This window comes from Schistocerca cancellata, chromosome 1 (genome assembly GCF_023864275.1).
Source record: "Schistocerca cancellata isolate TAMUIC-IGC-003103 chromosome 1, iqSchCanc2.1, whole genome shotgun sequence".
NCBI classification, from domain to species: Eukaryota; Metazoa; Arthropoda; class Insecta; order Orthoptera; family Acrididae; genus Schistocerca; species Schistocerca cancellata.
The window spans coordinates 1238647530-1238653750 of record NC_064626.1 but is presented as its reverse complement, the minus strand read 5'-3'; positions in this window follow the sequence as shown (position 1 = coordinate 1238653750).

Below are 6221 nucleotides of genomic sequence, written 5' to 3'. Positions count from 1 at the left end.
AAGAGTCTAGAAATACAAGCAAGAGTAAACAGGAGGAGGAACAAGAGGAAGCTGGAGGAGGAGTTTGCAGAGGATGAAGATAATCCATCCTATGGACCTGGAATGCACTAAAAAGTTAATCCAATCTTTGTCGCTCGATTCCCAAAACTTTTATTTTCTCATACTAATTACATGTTTTCTAAGGATCTTCCAAACATATTTGTTTCAAACTTTCAGTAAATGTTACACAGTACCTTCTGCATAATTTAACACAGCCTTTTTCCAAAAATCTGTATATTTTTGAATATATAAATAAAAAATTCCAAAAAAATTTTGTGAATTTTCATCACAATTGAAAAAAATCATCTTTAATAACTGAACTAAAATTTTGTAAAATCCCTGTGTTAAGTTGTAGCCCATATTCCAATAAATAATCTGTAAGAAGTTCAACTTCCTACCTCAAATACTTTGTGAGGAAAGATGTAATTTATAAGCGTTATTTTAACATTGCAAGTATAGGGCGTTCCGGAGCCCCTTAATGAATCCGCAGGCACGAGGAACACTGTGATTAAGAAAGGCTTTCAGAAAATTATGTTATCAATCACATGTTTTCAGACCGGCCGGTGTGGCCGTGCGGTTCTAGGCGCTTCAGTCTGGAACCGCGTGACCGCTACGGTCGCAGGTTCGAATCCTGCCTCGGGCATGTATGTGTGTGATGTCCTTAGGTTAGTTAGGTTTAAGTAGTTCTAACAAGGGAACCTCCCCATCGCACCCCCCTCAGATTTAGTTATAAGTTGTACCTTTTGTATCAGGGTTTATCAAAATTATAGTATTTACAGGGCTATTACAAATGATTCAAGCGATTTCATAAATTCACTGTAGCTCCATTCATTGACATATGGTCACGACACACTACAGATACTTAGAAAAACTCATAAAGTTTTGTTCGGCTGAAGCCGCACTTCAGGTTTCTGCCGCCAGAGCGCTCGAGAGCACAGTGAGACAAAATGGCGACAGGAGCCGAGAAAGCGTATGTCGTGCTTGAAATGCACTCACATCAGTCAGTCATAACAGTGCAACGACACTTCAGGACCAAGTTCAACAAAGATCCACCAACTGCTAACTCCATTCGGCGATGGTATGCGCAGTTTAAAGCTTCTGGGTGCCTCTGTACGGCGAAATCAACGTGTCGGTCTGCAGTGAGTGAAGAAACGGTTGAACACGTGTATCTGGACATGCTGGAAAATTGGCTCATGCCACAACTGGAGACCGACAGCGCCGACTTCATCTTTCAACAGGATGGTGCTCCACCGCACTTCCATCATGATGTTCGGCATTTCTTAAACAGGAGATTGGAAAACCGATGGAGCGGTCGTGGTGGAGATCATGATCAACAATTCATGTCATGGCCTCCACGCTCTCCCGACTTAACCCCATGCGATTTCTTTCTGTGGGGTTATGTGAAAGACTCAGTGTTTAACCCTCCTCTACCAAGAAACGTGCCAGAACTGAGAGCTCGCATCAACGATGCTTTCGAACTCATTGATGGGGACATGCTGCGCCGAGTGTGGGAGGAACTTGATTATCGGCTTGATGTCTGCCGAATCACTAAAGGGGCACATATCGAACATTTGTGAATGCCTAAAAAAACTTTTTGAGTTTTTGTATGTGTGTGCAAAGCATTGTGAAAATATCTCAAATAATAAAGTTATTGTAGAGCTGTGAAATCGCTTCAATCATTTGTAATAACCCTGTATTTTACTTGTCTCGATTTGGGTTGATTTATAAATAATTTATAGTTAATGTATCATAATTATTATTAAATTATTTATAGAAATGAGATGTTAATCGTTTCCTAAGATATCAAGGTTCTTAAGAAAAAATTTAATTTTTTGAAGTTAATAGTTTTTATTTAATTTTTTAACTGTAAATATTAACTTATTTATTCTTTAAGGGATAAGCTTTGAAGTTAATAACCTACAATTTGTTTTTAAAAATATAATAGTAAGCTTTATACCAGCTATCTTTAAGATTACGTTTTAGTTCATTATTTTTTATTTTGATTTTATAAATATTTTAGGTTTTTTATTAAGATTATTAATTTAATTTTAAAATTTTTGTAATAATTTTTTGAAAAACTGAACGCAGATCAATCGAGAAAACGGGAAGAAGTTGTGTGGAACTATGAAAAAATAAGTAAAATATACAAACTGAGTAGTCCATGCGCAAGATACGCAACATTTAGGATAATGTGAACTCAGGAGCGCCGTGGTTCCGTGGTTAGCGTGAGCAGCTGCGGAACCAGAGTTCCTTGGTTCAAGTCTTCCCTCGACTGACAAGTTAAATTTTTTATTTTCAGACAATTGTCAGAGTTGAGGCATTCACACATAATCAACTCCGCTCTCCAAAATTCCAGGACATGTTCAGATATGCTTGGACATATGCAGGATTTGACGGTCCACACACGGAAAAATTTGAAAACGTTAAAAACATGTTTTGACAGAGCACAGCGAAAACTGTGCGACTGTGAAACTGTTGCATTCATTTGTTGCAGTTTATGTGACACGCTCTTATGTTTTCATCACTTTTTTGGAAGTGATTATCATATCCACAAGAAAACCTAAATCGGGCAAGGTAGAAGAATCTTTTTACTCATTCGCCAAGTGTACAAGTTAGGTGGGTCGACAACATATTCTTGTCATGTGACGCACATGCTGTCACCAGTGTCGTATACAAAATAACAGACGTGTTTTCCTGTGGAGGAATCGATTGACCTATGACCTTGCGATCAAATGTTTTCGGTTCTCATTGGAGAGGCACGTCCTTTCGTCTACTAATCGCACGGTTTTGCGGTGCGGTCGCAACACACAGACACTAAACTTACTACAGTGAATAGAGACGTCAATTAACGAACGGACAGATCATAACTTTGCAAAAGTAAATTAAGTAAACTTTTCGCGCGAGGGAAGACTTGAACCAAGGACCTCTCGCTCCGCAGCTGCTCACGCTAACCACGGGACCACGGCGCTCCTGTGCTCACGTCATCCTTGATGTTGCCTATGTTGCCCATGGACTACTCAGCTTGTATATTTTGCTTATTTTTTATAGTTCCACACAACTTCTTCCTGTTTTCTCTATTGACCTGTGTTCAGTTTTTCAAGGCCTGTCCACTGTGCCAAATTATAACTAAATCTGAGGGGGTTGCTATGGGGAGGTTCCCTTGTAAGTTCTAGTGGACGGATGACCACAGATGTTACGTCCCATAGTGCTCAGAGCCATTTGAACCACTTTCGAACCTGTTTTCACAAGCTGCGACATCGTCGCGGTAAAACAGTGACCCGTATATGTAATAAGTTTCCTTCAATTTACGTCTATGGCCACAAACTTTTTGTTAACAGATGCTTGTCTTAACCAGTAGTACTACTGACAACATGACTCGTGCATGTAATGTTATTTATATGTATTTGACGATGCTGGTGCTGATTCCACATTTAACATTTGACGATGCCACTATGGCTCCAGTACATGAGAACTTTGTTTTTATGAAACAGGTATGCCTCTTCATATTTAAAGCGCACAAATGTAAATTTTGTCAGTACTACTTTTCGTTATGGTCTACGTATTGTTCTTAAGCTGTATACAGTTTGCGAGTGTATTTATGTTTTTCCCATTTTTGCTGCAGATCTGATCATGGTCATTAAAGACCGAAACCGGCAATCTGTTAAGAAAAAGTTTGTGACCATAGACGTAAATTAAAGGAAACTAATCACCTGTCTTGGTGCCATAAATGGTTTTTTTTGTCATTACCGGTTGCAAGTCGTCTAACGACTGAAACGCTTAAACCGCCGGCACGGTATCTCAGCGTGTTCGGTCAGAGAGCTGGTTGGCCTCTGTAATAAAAAAGCTTGTGAGCTCTGCAACATCCATGTACTAATTTACATTTACATGACAAACCCTATTTTCAGGGCTATATTTTAATTTGGACAAATGGATCTATGCAGATATTTGTAAAAACGACGATGATATATCAGTCCATACTAATGTGAAATTGCCATCTTCTGAAGAAGACAAATTTAAATTTGTTGAAACCTAGGTAAAGATTTCTTTATCCATTGCAACTGGTCGGCTGTTTATAATTTTATTTCGACAATTCGTATTTCACTGAAGAGCTTTGTGGACGGAGTAAACACAGTACAGTTTAAATTACGACAGAACTGTCGAGATGGGATAAAATTCAGGTTCAAACAAGTAAATCCGAATTTTAAAACACACTTGATCCTCACAACTATCGACACCAACATCATATTTCGATTTTTATAACACTGAAACAGTTATCGACATTGGTACTGACACGATATTGGCCCCAGGGAGTCCAAGACTTTTTAGATCCTCTTAATTTCAAGTCTGAAGTTGTGTAACAAGTGATAAACATATTTTTTTCGTGTGCTCTGACAGAAAATTAACAATTTCGGATTTTTCCCTGTACTCGTACTGTGAAAATTTGCTTTTTGCCAGATTTCATGATTCTAGGTCAACCTAACCTACACTATAGGTTTTGATGTGTGAGTTTCCGAGTATCAAAATATGCGATAGAAATGACTGTTTCTTGTGGTTTCATTGACTCAGAAGCATAACATTTTTACGCCGCCAGCAGATTATCAACCTTGGTACGTGACATACATTTGAACTTGATGCGCCAAACTGTTCCAGAGAAAAAGAGTCTTAACAGACAGAAGGATAAAACTACAAAAATATAATTTAACGTTTTCCGTATTTTGCAGTTTCAAACGTGACTATATTCAATACACTGGAATTTTTAGCATCCTCATACATTCTTCTCTCCATAACGATGCTAAAAAGTTAAAAACGCTTTCCTTGGTTTACACTGTTCATTTTTACCACTATTACACACATATTTTTCGCTATTGTGTTACGAAAGTCATACCCTAACATCGGACTTTTTCATGACTGGAATATGCATTTCACTTCATTCAAGAGAAAAAATGAAGCATGTATTAAGACAAATTACGACTGATGATGGACCACAGGGTCCGAAATGCATCGTGAATTTAATAAAACATTAAAAGTTGTGACTGAAGGCGTTTTTTAATTCGGACTTCAAGTGGACAAAAATATGTATTCTTCGTGTGTATAATTACAACTTAACAATTATCGGCTTTTATCCTTGGCTTGTACTGTAACCTTGCTTATTGCAAAGTTTCAAGATTCTATGTCAACAGGAAGTACACCAGAGGTTCTCATGAGCGAATTTTCGAGTATGAAAATATGTGACATAAATGGCTGATGGCTCTGAGCACTATGGGACTTAACAGCTGTGGTCATCAGTCCCCTAGAACTTAGAACTACTTAAACCTAACTAACCTAAGGACATCACACACATCCATGCCCGAGGCAGGATTCGAACCTGCGACATAAATGGCTGTATATTTGATGGAATTTATTTAGAAGCTCATAATTCGTACAGCAGCAAGAGCCCACACATCTTAATGGGAAACGTAAATTTATGCGTGTTATGTAAACTAGTTCCTGAGAAAAAGATTCTTAAAAATCGGACAGACAGACAAACAGTCAGACAACTGGACAATAATGCGATCTTATAAGGGTTCCGTTTGTACAGATTCAGGCCCGAAACCCCGAAAAAGATCAAAGATGCGAAATTTAGGAGCTGCAAACGTGACGGTGAATGCGTGCGTCGTCCGCATGCAGAGAAGTCGCCTCTGTACCCGCCTGTGATAAACATTACAACGGCAGGAGAATCACGTAGCCCCTGGCCCGGATGCACAGTTCCGCTGCTCCTCGCACGGCGAGAGCATATTTTACTACCGGCGAGGATTTTTATTTATACGGGCGACCCGGGGCGCACGCCCGCCGTAAAAGACCACTTGCCGCGATAGGCGGCGCGCACGTAACGCATAAACAATACAGGCCCCGGCTCCGGCGGAGGCCCGCCCGACGTTCGGCCCACGGAGGGCTATACAGGAGGCGACGGCGGCGTCCCGGGGAAAACCCGGCGGAGTAGCGAGTAGCGAGTAGCGGCGGCGATTACGGGGCCGCTCTGGGGGCGGAATTAGGCCACAACTCGCCGTCTCTCTCTCCCCTTTGCTCCGCCTGGCTCTTTCTCTCCCTCCCTCCCTCCCTCCCTCCCTCCCTCCCCCCCCCCCTCTCTCTCTCTCTTTCCCGTCACTCTGTCCGTCCCTTTCTCCTCTCTGTTCCGGCAGTGC